At 35.4% G+C, this 14,516-nt stretch overlaps 1 protein-coding gene across 2 annotated transcripts in view; it reads left to right on the top strand.

Annotated features, from left to right (window-relative positions):
• LOC145693708 (choline-phosphate cytidylyltransferase A-like) overlaps positions 1-14,516 on the top strand; it is a 210,482-nt gene that overhangs the window by 33,590 nt on the left and 162,376 nt on the right. Inside the window, exon 1 of one of the 2 annotated variants that reach the window (XM_081769988.1) lies at positions 6,093-6,250. The exons of the other annotated variant lie outside the window; for it this stretch is intronic. The gene's annotated coding sequence lies outside the window, so the exon portion shown is untranslated. Of the gene's footprint in view, positions 1-6,092; positions 6,251-14,516 lie in introns of those variants that run through there. 2 annotated transcript variants of the gene reach the window in all.

The raw sequence follows: 14,516 nt of genomic DNA, 5'->3' as shown, positions 1-14,516 counted from the left end.
AAATCTCTTTCAATAAAACAAAGTTTGAAAATGAAATATCAATTTCATGAATTAATCAATCTCTGCAATATTTAATTGTATATTTCCTATGTATAAATTAGTTAAAGTTTTCTTACCTTAATTCTGCATAAGCGCTGAAACAGTCTTCGTTGTCAATACTGGTAACCGCTGAAATCAAACACCCGAACTACCACTCCAACAAATTTTAATACAGCTACACGATAAAACTTCTCTAAACCAAACGCAGTACTAAAAGAATAATAAAATGGCCATGCTCGGTCGTGTTGTTATAAACCCCCAAATCCGTTCAATGTGATAGTACATTCCCTCCCACTTCTCCCATCTATGACCAGTTACGGATGTCTTTCAGACGCCTGCACCATGATCATTTAAAAGAAAAAAATAAAGGATGGATAAAATTCGATTTCCTCATGTTTCATCAGCTATAATAAATGAGGGTTCAGTCTCCTGCCCTGTCCTGTTTTCTTGGATTGCACGAACACATCACACAATTGCTTGAATCTAGTCAATTTACTTTATTTCTTTTCTACCAGACATGTTATTCAAAAATATTGAATAAGGGTACACATAAAAGAGAAAATTGTGGGGACCTTTTGGTGGTTACTTAGCAATAACCCAGTAAATAACGACACCAATTAACGTAGTAGCTTTTTTTCTTCCCTTAAATTAAATTTCATCCGTTTAGAGGTCGTTCCTTTCAATTCGTGTATTAGTACATAGTTAGAGGCGTCTTGCAGACATAAATCCATTCACATAAGTAAATCGTAAACACCATAAAGGATCAAGGTAAAAATCATAAACATCGCAAGGTTGTTCTTTCAGATAATATCGCTCACTGTATCTACAGTCCGAATAATAACCTTTATAGGAGACAGCCACATAGTGGTTCAGAAAAATAACGCAAGGGATCAAAGCATGTTTTTTATTACAACACTTGTGGGTATTAATCAGATAATGTCCACACAAATAACGCACCACCGTCCTTTTTTTTTCAAAAATATTTGTATTGCTCTATTTTACTTCTCACTAATAACATAGGGATTATGTACAACAAAATAGGCATAAGCATCAAAGAAAATATTTCAACAAGCTGTATTTCAACTAGAGGTAAATAACATTCTAAGAATCAATAAATTCCACATGGTTTCAAGGTTGTGTTCCAAATTTTCAATGACAATAAACGTTCCGCTTGTATTAGGCAAACATTAAATAAATAACAAAAAATTTCTATTCATCAATCACGCCGAAACCTGCCGATGTTGTTTCATTTCAGGTCATATATCCTGTCTTTCCCTCCTGCCCCTTGTAGTACAAAGCTTTGTTACTTGATGGCGCCACCTCCTTATACGCAAAGAGGAATCTACCTTCGAAGGTATCAACACGCAAAGGAAGATGTATAGCCGGCTTGCCTTTGGTTTCTTTCTTTCAACAAAAAGGAGCATAAAAAGAGGATAACAGATGTCACCATTGTACCGTAAAAAAAATTCCTATCAAGTACTTTTATACTGTAATTGTGTACTTTCTAGTATTTATTATTCCACGTGCATAAATAATATTTAAATCAACTATTTATTTCTAAATAATTATAATAAATGAAAATATTAATGTAACATTAAATAATTGTAAGTTGTTCGGTGAAAATCAAGTTCGTTTAGAAATAATTAAAAGATCAGGACTGAGGATGATGTAATCGTCCGTGTTAAAAAAAAAAAAAAAAAAAACTCCGGGATCAAAACGCTGCTCGGATAAGCTCGGGTGCTTTCGGTGGTAGTTCTCCTCGCGCTTCGGTTTCAGGTAAGTTAAGTATTATAAGTTCATTAATTCAATAAGTTAATTAGCTTTAAAATTCAATAATACGGTAAACCCGTTCGTAATAAAACACCACTACAAGGTAATGACGTCACGTGTATGATCAGACGCGATTACATTAATTCTACGAAATCATATGTGATTGAATAAATTAATAGGTATTTGATTAAAGGGGTAATCATTTTGATAGGAGTTTAATTAAAGGGTTAATTTGATATAATTAAATAGTACTATAAGGTAATAACGGTACGTATATCATCATACGCGATTACATAAATTCTACGAAATCATATGTAATTGAATAAATTAATAGGTATTTGATTAAAGGGGTAATCATTTTGATAGGAATTTAATTAAAGGGTTAATTTGATATAATTAAATAGTACTATAAGGTAATAACGGTACGTATATCATCATACGCGATTACATAAATTCTACGAAATCATATGTAATTGAATAAATTAATAGGTATTTGATTAAAGGGGTAATCATTTTGATAGGAATTTAATTAAAGGGTTAATTTGATATAATTAAATAGTACTATAAGGTAATAACGGTACGTATATCATCATACGCGATTACATAAATTCTACAAAATCATATGTAATTGAATAAATTAATAGGTATTTGATTAAAGGGGTAATCATTTTGATAGGAGTTTGATTAAAGGGTTAATTAAATTGATATCAAAATTTAATTAAATTATATCTTACAATGTTGCCTGATTTACACTATAAATATGCAAAATATAGGGAATTTCAACCCTTTTAGAGCCTAATTTGGCAACACCGCGTCGCTAAAACCCCGTAATACAGCGTGATATCTGTTTAATTAAACGTCCGCCATCTTGTTTTCGTGACGTTAGGACATAGGGAATTTCAACCCTTTTAGAGCCTAATTTGGCAACACCGCGTCGCTAAAACCCCGTAATACAGCGTGATATCTGTTTAATTAAACGTCCGCCATCTTGTTTTCGTGACGTTAGGACATATAGCTAACGCGATTACATAAATTCTACGAAATCATATGTAATTGAATAAATTAATAGGTATTTGATTAAAGGGGTAATCATTTTGATAGGAATTTAATTAAAGGGTTAATTTGATATAATTAAATAGTACTATAAGGTAATAACGGTACGTATATCATCATACGCGATTACATAAATTCTACGAAATCATATGTAATTGAATAAATTAATAGGTATTTGATTAAAGGGGTAATCATTTTGATAGGAATTTAATTAAAGGGTTAATTTGATATAATTAAATAGTACTATAAGGTAATAACGGTACGTATATCATCATACGCGATTACATAAATTCTACAAAATCATATGTAATTGAATAAATTAATAGGTATTTGATTAAAGGGGTAATCATTTTGATAGGAGTTTGATTAAAGGGTTAATTAAATTGATATCAAAATTTAATTAAATTATATCTTACAATGTTGCCTGATTTACACTATAAATATGCAAAATATAGGGAATTTCAACCCTTTTAGAGCCTAATTTGGCAACACCGCGTCGCTAAAACCCCGTAATACAGCGTGATATCTGTTTAATTAAACGTCCGCCATCTTGTTTTCGTGACGTTAGGACATAGGGAATTTCAACCCTTTTAGAGCCTAATTTGGCAACACCGCGTCGCTAAAACCCCGTAATACAGCGTGATATCTGTTTAATTAAACGTCCGCCATCTTGTTTTCGTGACGTTAGGACATATAGCTACTCATGTACACCAATAAACACACACATTAGTTTGCTGGCGCCCGGGCAACTGCCCCGGTTCCAGGATCTTGTTTTGATCTGGCCATAGTTCAATTACTTTTGGTTACTTTTACCCTTGAACTTTAAAACTGAGTAATGAATGTGCCTTTACGTTATTAAAATGATGAAGTGAGCACTCTTTGAAGCAAAAAGAGGAAATATGTTTTTCTTAACCTAATATCAAACAGTAGGCTATTAGAACAGACATATAAATCATGACTCCTTACAGCAAAAGAAGTATACGTGGTCCTTTTTTTTCTTTCGTTTGTTCACCTTCGCTACTTTTTAGAATTTGACGTGAATTCAAATACACAAACACTTCACACCCACACTGAATGGCCAAAGCTCAGCGGTAGAACATTGAAGCAAATCAGAATGCAGACTAATTTTCCTTCTTCTTCTTCTTCTTCTTTTTTTTTTGTCGAAAACAAAGAAGACAACCATATAAGGGACAGAGGTTAAAAGGAACGTTCAGATGCTGAGGCCAATGCATGCACCTTACAGATTTAGATAAATTAGATCTTGCTGTACTACAAACAAAAAGGAGCCTGAAGATTTTTTGCTCGGAACGCAGACTATTGCAACATACGATATTCTACAGTTGGTAACCTTGTTGTCGAGATATGTTTCGGTAGAAGTTTAACTTGCGGCCACTATTAACTCACCTTTTGTCGACCTATAGCAGTATCACTCTGTGTGGGGGTGGGGTGGGGGCTAGGGGGGCCAAGATTTTGAGCAAGGGGGCCTACCCCCCAGGCTCACCCTTGGCTCCGCCACTGATGCAAGTACTTAGACCTAACATAGCATAACCAAATCTAACCTAACCTAAACTAAACCAAAACCTAATAGTAGAAATAAGCGAATTCTATCATTTTTTTTTAAAGAATTATGCTGGACCCCTACGCTAACATAATTTAACATAAACTAACCTAATCTAACCTAAACTATTCTATAGTAGCCTACCCTAACCTAAACTAACCTAATATGAACAGAAACTACCGAAATTGTAGCATTTTTTTTAAACAATTGCTGGTTTCAAAAAGATAACATGCTTTCTTACTTATCTACGAGAAATAGAATTTCGTTTTATTTAAACTGTGAAAAACATATTAAAAGTTGTGCGTCATTTTTTAGGACTAGCTCAGGAGAGTATATACTCCCGGAAGTAGGAACTAAATACACGGTTATGATTGGTTGGCGTTATCCATTTCTTGCCACGTAGCTACACATAGCAGAAATCAAACGTTTGTTGCTGTTGGTCCTTATGTTCGAGCGTGCTAGCGCTATGGACTAACTTAGTAACGGAAATCTTTTTTGGCGTGGGTTCAAACCGGGCCCAAGGATTTTTATTTTTAAAAAATCATAACACTTTTTTTTCATTAAGATAAGATGAAAATAATACTCTAAAAAGTGATTTCCTGACTTTTGTGCAGATAAGTAGTAGTGGTAGGAGGAGGAGGAATAATAATAGTAGTAGGAACGGGTTAGAAGCCCCGAAGGCCTCGTTTTGTTCCATCTTGACCCGTATGATATAAATTTTGTGATCAACTTAGAACACGATCACTTTCTGCTCGGGAGAGCAATACTCCCGGAAGTACGTTTTTCCGCGCGCTACTCTAGCCAGCTGTTTTACGCGCTATCCTAGCCAGTTGTTCTAAGTAGGTCACAAAATTTGTATCATGAAGTACAAGGGGGACAAAACGAGCCCTATATCATGGAGAACAAGGGCATAAGTACTACAAGTACTTATCTGCACAAAAGTAAATCACTTTTTTAAGTATTATTTTCATATTATTTTAATTTAATAAGTGTTATAAAAATGTAAAAAAAAAATGTTAAAAAAAATTTCCCGGGCCGGGTTTGAACTCGCGCTGAAAGAGACTTTTGTTACTAGCATATAGCGCTAGCCCACTCGGCCACGAAGGTCGACAGCAGTAAGCGTTTGATTTCTGCTATTTTAATGCAACGTGGCAAGAAGTGGATAACGCCAACCAATCAGAACTGTTTTTCTCGTTTCTACTTCCGGGAGCATTACTCTCTCGAGCTAGTCCTCTTAGAACAGCTGGCTAGGTTAGCGCGCGGAAAAGACGTACTTCCGCAAGTATTACTTTCCCGAGCGGGTCCTTATTTTTTTACTTTTGCATACTACACTACACTTGTAAACATAAAGTACAACTTTAGTATGCTGTGCACAAATACTGCGCCGGCAAAAAATAGTATCTAATGAAATTATTTTTCATACGCACTCCGTTATTTGAACCGTTGTGCAGCGCTTGTAATGATTTCAGACTAGTAACCTTACACTTGTAAACATAAAATACAGCTGCACTGCAGTATGCAGAAATATTCCGCTGTCAGATATTAATATCTAATACATTTCTGTTTCATATGCCATCACTTATTTTAGCCGTGAAATTCGTTTCTAAGACGACTTATTGTATATCTGCAGTAATATTGAGTCACAAATACAGTAGAAGAGGCGAGTTATCTCATGTTCTGGCAAAAGTGATGTTGTCTGCTTCGTAAATTTATGGTTACGAAATGATACTGATTAAAGCAATATTTTTGGAAGAAAAGAGTAAATTGCCTAGTAGAAAGGATTTACCACTTGATAAATTCAACACTGTGTAATAATAATCTATAACCACGGTAAGTTTGTTTTAAAATATGTGAGAATAAATATAGTAAGAGCGGTTGTAAACATATGTCAAAAAATCGCAGCGTTATGGAGTCCCTCCTGTATTACAGAATCCCATTTTCGTTGTTTATAGTTCATAGACAACTTTCGAGAAATATATTCTGAATGAGAGATGGATAATTGTGTTTATTAAAAGAGGTATATTTCATTTCAATTTTGTATGTATAAAAAGGACCTACAATAAGATGTTAAGCCGCTAGTTTCGTTTTCTTTATATTATTAGCTTGTTTATGTACTTTGTATGTAATATATATATACCCTCGGTAATTGCTTTATCTGTAAGCAACAAATGTCAGAGAAAAGTACCGTACCAGTAAAAGTGTTCTATCTGCATCAGTAGTTCCCAAATTAGGCAACGCTCCCTCTGGGCGGGGCATGAACGGCTAGAAAGGAAGGCTAGGGTCTGCATATTTACAGTTGACCTGCAAAGGGCAATTACTCCAAATGGAGTGTTTCTTGGTACAAATATATTCCTTATAACTTAAAAAGAGTTCTATATGCTCCTTAGTCTTACATCTCTTGTATATACTCAACGCAGGGTTATAATGCATGGACGGGCGCTATTTGAGATTGCTCTGACAATAGAGTAGAGTAAACACAAAAGTAGCTTGTTCCAGTGTCCATGTTGCATGCAACGCATTTTTTAATAGAGAACCAGGATGGCATTTAGTACCTTTTCCAAATCATCGACGGCTCTAGAGCTGATACTGTATTATAGATAGTCGTTGTAAACGACCTCGTTTATGCGTAACCCACCGTCGCTAACGTGCTCCTTATCGACGCACCCCCTCGCTACCTCTCGGACCCCTGCTGCGACTCTGCCTTGACTTTGTTAAATAGCTTTCGTGTTGTAGTGGTCACCTACCACAAGTTGGTTCGTGTTTTATGTACTGTAGTTTTTATGTTATACGTCCACACTGTATTTATACACATGACTACATCACAGTTTCAAATAACAAACCGTAATCACTACCAAGTGATTTGAGGGAGAAAATACGTATAAGAACACTTACATTAAGTAACGTCGTTTCTTAAGAATCTTTTCTTTGCGAAGTAATGCGTTGTATCCGTAAGATTCCGATTTTTATGCATGTCTTTTGTAAACCACGACTACATGGATTGTATCAAATAGGCTGAATCATATGATAAAAGAAACTATCCTGTGCGTCACCTTCTGAAGTCAATGCCAATTTTACATGTCCCACTAGTAAACCAAATAGTGCAGGTGCAGAATTGTTCGTCAAATGAAAAACACATTTTTCTTTTTTTTTTTCTCAAATGCTTCCGTAAGTTCTGTACTGGTATTGCCCTGACACACATACCCAAATAATTGCGTACAGATTAATAATATATGTTCAAAGTGATGTGCTTACCCTTACTTGTATAGATAGGTGTCCTGACGTACACCATAAAAGGGGAAGGTTCTAGAACACAGGTCCCCTTATACAGGTTAGTAAGTTAGGTGGGTCCCTTTTTGTACCAAAGTTTACTATCTAAATCACATAGTATTGCCGAACGAGCGTTAGCGAGTGAAGGCGGGTTAGAGCCCCGCAGGGCACGTTGTTTTCTGTCTTTATTACAGCTAAATGGGAAATGGAACCTGTGTTCTAGAATCTTGCCCCATAAAAGCAACTTGTACTAGGTGGTCCTTAAACGCGAGAATGCTATCTGAGTTAAAACAGGAGCGCGTCAGGATGGAGAGTTTGCGAGAACTTGTTTCTTGTAAATATAAATGTTTTATTATTGTTGTGCCAGTGTTCCTTAAGGTTTCCCTGATCGAAATTTATTTTTTTTATTATTCGACTATGGGAGACCTCGAAAACAGTTCTATCAATTTGGATTTTCCATTGTAATATACCTGTACTTTTGTGTGCTGTATGTTTACTTTCAGCTGTTAGTCTCTGAGCTAAATATTAATACAATCCCCACTCATGATTTGTTAATCAAAATTCGGATTCAGTTCTCCTTGAAGCATTGTTTCCAATAACATTAAAGAATTAGTAATTTAATCATAGGTATTGCTATTAGAACACACGAAAGTTTTAAACTTATAAAGATGAAGGCGATAGTAGGAAGTAAGGTCATGGGAAACTTGCAGGGTGGAAAAAAATCATGATTTTTTTAAAAAAAAATCATTTTTGATGATTTTTTTGATTTTTTTTATTTAAATCAAATCTTTCTCGTCGTATAATACAAGTCGCGAACTGAAGAGAAAGCATTACGAATTAGTATTAAATGCCAATTATGCCATTTAAGTGAAAGTATTGGGGTTGAATTTTGAATTAATCCCCAATCGTTAACCTATATCAATCCCAAACAAAGTTTCTTAATTTTAAATTATGGCTTTTTTTTTTTTTTTGGTAAATTATAGACTTTCAGTCAAGCATCATCCCTATTTATCCTAGGATCATGATTCATACCTCATTATCTTCGGTATAGAACAGCCTTTTAAACGGAAACATTCACATTTTCCCTATCATGTCCCTGAAGCGGAAAATTTTGAGACAAGTCGGTATTTTTTTCTTTTTTTTTTTTTTTAATTTTGATCCCCTCTGGACTCCCTTGTGTTAACGCACAGATCTCAAAATCAATTGGGAAATACTAAGGGTGTACAAAATTTCAAGCTTCTATGTTGAATAGTAAATGCGGGGAAAATATTTAACAATGAGCTAAGAACATCCCCACAATACCCCAGATGACCCGGATGTAATATGAAGATTTCCTCAGATATTCCTATTTATCCTAGAATCATGATTTGTGTGCATTATTCTCTTCAGAATAAAACAGAGTTTCAAACGGTGCCATTCAAATGTTTCCATCGTGTAGGCTATCTGGGGCTGGAAAATCACAAAAAAAAAAAAAAAAAATTTCTGTTAAATATCCCCTTTTTTAATTTTTACCCCTCTGTACCGCCTCTGTTTAAAGGCAAAATTCTGAAACAAATCTGAAAAATACTAAGGGGTGCAGTGAATGAGTGTTCAAAATTTCAAACTTCTAGATGCGAAAGTAAGCCCGCGAAAAATAACATCCCCAAATAACCCAGATTCCCGTATAAAACAGGATCTCAGGTAACAGTTTCCTGAAACATCCCTATTTATCCTAAGATCATGGTTCGTACAACATTCTCTTCAGAATAAAACAGCCTTTCAGATGGCACCACTCATATGTCAGCATCTTAGGCGGGAAAATCGCAAAGAAAGGTATTTTTGTTATAAATATCCTTTTTTTTTTTTTTTATACATTTTTGCCCATCTGGACCCCCCTGTTTTCACGCAGAGATTTGAAATAATCTAAAAAATACTAAGGGAGCACTGAACGAGTGTGCAGAATTTCAGTCTTCTGAGTGCAAAATGTAACTAACTAACTCTATGGCCTATGGAACCCGGAGGTTCAGTGCCGCGTTCACAAAAGCTCTCCACTGACTTCTATCCTTAGCTAATTGCATCCAGTTTCTACTTTGTATTCCTATCTCTGCGAGATCCATCTTAATATTGTCCTCCCATCTGTGCCTAGGTCTTCCTAATGGTCGTTTTCCTATGGGTCTACCAGTCAAGACTTTGAAAGCGTTTCTACTTTCTTCCATTCTAGCTACATGACCTGCCCACCTAAGCCTCCTAGACTTGACGACCCTAACAATGTTGGGTAAACCGTATAAACTATGTAGTTCCTCGTTATGAAGCTTCCGCCATTCCCCATTCTCGTTCCTCTTGGGTCCGAATATTCTTCTCAGGATCCTGTTCTCAAATACTTTCAGTCTATGTTCTTCCCTCAGAATAAGCGACCATGTTTCACAACCATACAGAACAACAGGCATGATTATCGTTTTATATATTTTAAGCTTCAAATTCCTCGACAGAATTCGCGACGACAAGAGATTTTGAACCGAATAGTAACACGAATTCCCTGCTTTTAGTCGACATTTAATTTCTTCGTGAATATGATTTTCGTCTGTTAATATTGATCCTAAATATTTGAAAGTATCCACTTTATCAAAAGCATTATTTAATATTTTAACTCCTCCACAATTTGCCGTAGGCCCGTCAAAAGATAATAAAAGTAGGCACAACAAAAAAGTCATTTTTAAAAAAGAAATGACGTCCCCACATTCTATGTCTCGACGTAGAGAGGCGTAAAAGCATATGTAACGTGCTCTACAATGCCTTCAGTCTTGAAAAAACGAAGTAAAAAGCTTTATTGGTACTTTTTTAATTGAATAAATCCTATCACCTATGATTTTATCCTATCACCTAAAAATAGGTCATATAATTTAAAAGGTTAAGCATTAAGGAAAAAGTACAGCAACGCTTATCAAAGTGACATTTTTCTCCACAAAAGTTACTGATATTTGGCAGGGGCATATTTTTAAGGAAATTGTAACTAGCTTGTGGCATGAAATACATAAATTTTGTTTAAAGTTATAAAATCTTAAAAAAAAAAAAAATCGGAGAGGGGATAGGACACTTCTAAACACGCCCTATTTTCTGGGAACAAATATATAGACGCGCACACAAAAAAATCTTCGTCTTAAATGTCGATGGTGATTTCCCCGTTGGAATAGTCAACGATTTACAATATAAACCCTATGTTACGAAGAGAAGAAAACAGGATTGCCCTGTTACCCGTTCAAAACGGGATTTTCCCTAAGCATCCTCTGCATAACACTTGTTTTCATACTATGCTGTACATACTGTACATTTGAGTCTCGTTGTATTATTATCATCATCTTCCATAATCGAAATAACAGAACAGAAACGGAACTTTACTTATTTTCACCTTAAATTATTTCGGAATTTGATTTAAATCAACGATTTTTATTTAAAAAATCAAGTGATTTAAATCGTGATTTAAATCAGACTGATTTAAATCAATCCACCCTGGAAACTTGTATTCGATTTCTGGTGCGAGCTCATCTTAAGGAAGGCAAACACAACATAGACAAGATTAACATACACCCTGGCCATAAATTGAAAGTGTCATTTAGGAATCGTATTTTATGACAGGGTGTCTGTCCGTCACGAAAGTCACGGAAGTCATGAAATCAGAAAATGGTCATGAAAATCATGAACAAGTCACGAAATTTAACTTTTGGGTCACAATCTTTTTTTTTTTTTTTTTTTTTTTTTAAATCTGTACAAATATAAGTATAGACTGGATTTTTTTTCTATAAAACGTCAAAATTCATCACCAAAAATGTCTCTGGTCGGGCTTTAGACGCTACCAAATCGCAAGCAGAGCACGCTTGTATCCCATGCATGAAAATTCTGCCCTATTCGCACCCAAATTCACTCTTGAGAGTGTTACTAAATTTTATGGTTTGGGAAAGAAAAGGTCACGAAATTTCATTTTGGAATTTTAGTAGACACCTTGCATGAGAACTAAGGAACCTAAATTAAATGTGCATAGAGGAACTTTCGACAAATAATAGGATCACGTTGTGAACTATTACACACAAAATAAAAATTCATTTCTTGATTCAAAACAGGAAATTCTTCGTTCATCATAAAATATCGAGACCGAGTGCGAGACTTGGCAACATTTATACAAATATGCAGGACTTTATTACTGTTTGACAATGTCAACAAACTCAATATTAACTTAAACTAGAAATACAAATCATTGAAGAAATCAACGTTTATTTCAAAATAAGAATTGTGTGACAGCTTCGCCCACTAACTGAAAATGTTGGCTTCTTCAGACACTGTAAATATAAAAAGAACCGTAGAAATTAATTCTGAACGCTGATTGGCTGGTCAGAACGGACTCTTCCAATCATAATAGAAGTTGACAAAAGTGAAACTAAACACCATAAATCCCTTTCCCTTCGTGGTCCAGCAGAAAAGAAATCCTTTTATGTTTATACGCAACTTCTTCTTGTTTGTTACAATGTCTAATAAAGCCAATATGTATTCAGCCTTTTAGCGTATATTAAGTGTTCTGCCTTTGGTCCTGGAAATGTTTCTTCCACCTTTGTCGAGCTTGAGCTTCCTCTTTTAACTTCAATATTTTCTACTGTTTACTTGTTGTTCCTGTTTATCGCTTTGCTTCCATGTTTCGTTATATGGAGGTATGAAGAAGACAATTTCTTCGCAAGGTGTGTCCAATCCAATTGGCCTTCCTTCGAAGGATACTAGCTAAAAGCGTCCTCTTCTCTCCTATCCCTTTTAAAACATCTTCGTTTTTACTCCCTCTGTTCATTTTATCTTCTCCATCCTCCTCCAACACCACATTTTGAAGCTCTGTAAATATTTACTGTCGAACTTCGTAAGGTCAAAGTCTGAACCATACAGTCCAATAATCCATATAACTTAAAGCAGTTGACCAAAGCGTGCTAATTAAGAGTGATCTTCTTTGACCTCACCTCTTTGGTGCAGTAAGGTCTTTCGACAAGTTCTCTTTGTTCTACTCATAAGGGCGCGTTTCCACGAGATATTCCCATGACCTTCGACTTTTCGATATTGATTTCCATTCCATATAGTTTCCAGTGTCAGCTATTTTCTGCATCATCTTCTGTGGTTCCTCTTCCATTCTGGTTATAATAACCATATTATCTGCATACCTGATCTTGTTAATAATCTTTCCTCGAATCTTAAAATCTCCAATTCCCATTAAAGCTTCCTTCATTAAACATTCATGGCATATTTTGAATAATTGTGGCGACATACTACATTCTTGTCTGACTCCTCTTCCAATCTCCACTCTATTGGTTTTTCTGTTATTCAAGCGCAACTTCACTCGCTGTCCTACGTACAGGTTTTGAATGAATCATCAGTTTCTACAGTGGATCATTATCATTATTAGCAAATAAATTTTCAGGATTGGTGATACATAAGAATGAAGTAAGCTGGGGAAATAATAACATGTATATTAATAAAAAAAAATGCGTATTCTTACTTTCTGCAATACCATTTATTCTCCTTAGTAAGAGAGGAAAAATCTGTATTAGTACAGTTATAGTCTATGGAATCTGGTCGCTAATTATCAAAGATCGGAGGCTCTAGGTTTGAATGTTTTCCAAATTGAAGTTTGAGGAAAATATTATGCAAATAAATAAATATAGGACGACACCTACAGTTTTGTAGTGAGATTTGAACTACAGTAGTGCGCTTGATCCTCTCCTACCAAGAGTCGAACTCAGGAACTTGTGCACCTACAAGAACAGTGAGGAGGGCTATATATATAGGGATATCTAACGTGAATGGGACACGTTAACCCGCATGGTGTGCGTGCGTAATTGAACTGGATAGCCTTTGAGTAGATTAAATAAACAGCTGCAACTGCAGAATTCTATCCTGAGGAAGGGCACAGTAAAGGATTGGTTGAAATATTGATCAAGTCATTAATTATGTAATAATCCAGGTAGTATCATTTATTATTCTTCACATAATACAACGTAGTATCTTGTGATGAACAGATTAGAATCCTGTGGCTAGCTTTTGAGGATGAACTTTGATTTCTTAGGCATTCGAGCTAGCCACTTAAAGTGGAACTAATAAATCAAATCAACTTTTCTTACCAGTAGTAAAACTGCCTAAAGGGCATTAAAACCACATGTACTGCTAATGAGTCAAATGTCGACACAATTACAAATGGATTACCATTTGCCATTGTCACCAAGAGGCACAAGAACATTGACTTGAGCCGAAGGTCTCGATCTTCAAGGGAAAAAGGTTGGTTCTGTCTGTATGCAAACTACACATGCGTTTCTTAAGTCTCTGTGGGAAGGACGTAGACTGAAAGTATTTGAGAACAAGATCCTTAGATTAAAATTCGGAGGCAAGAGGAATGGGAATGGTAAATGGCGGAAAACTTCATAACGAGGAACTGCATAATTTATACGGTTTACCCAACATTGTTGGTAATCAAATCTAGGAGGCTTAAGTGGGCAGGCCATGTAACCAGAATGGAAGAAGGTAAGAACGCTTTGAAAGTTTTAACTGGAAGTCCAATCGGAAAACGACCATTAGGAAGACCTTGGTGCAGATGGGAGGAATATTAAGATGGATCTCGCAGAAATGGGAATACAAAATAGAAATTGGATGCAGTTAGCTAAGGATAGAAGTCAGTGGAAAGCTGTTGTGAATGCGGCATTGAACCTCCGGGTTCCATAGGCCATACAGTTAGTTAGTTAGTCTCTTAAAAAAAAAAAAAAAAAAAAAAAAAAAAAGCGAGTTTTACTTCCCACAATTATGCCCTGTAGTTTAAGAGAGACAGATGAAT

The sequence above is a fragment of the Thermobia domestica genome, chromosome 8 (genome assembly GCF_964235325.1).
Source record: "Thermobia domestica chromosome 8, izTheDome1.hap1.1, whole genome shotgun sequence".
Lineage (NCBI taxonomy): Eukaryota > Metazoa > Arthropoda > Insecta > Zygentoma > Lepismatidae > Thermobia > Thermobia domestica.
Note: the sequence above shows the minus strand (reverse complement) of the source record. Positions and strands in the feature narration are given on the sequence as shown.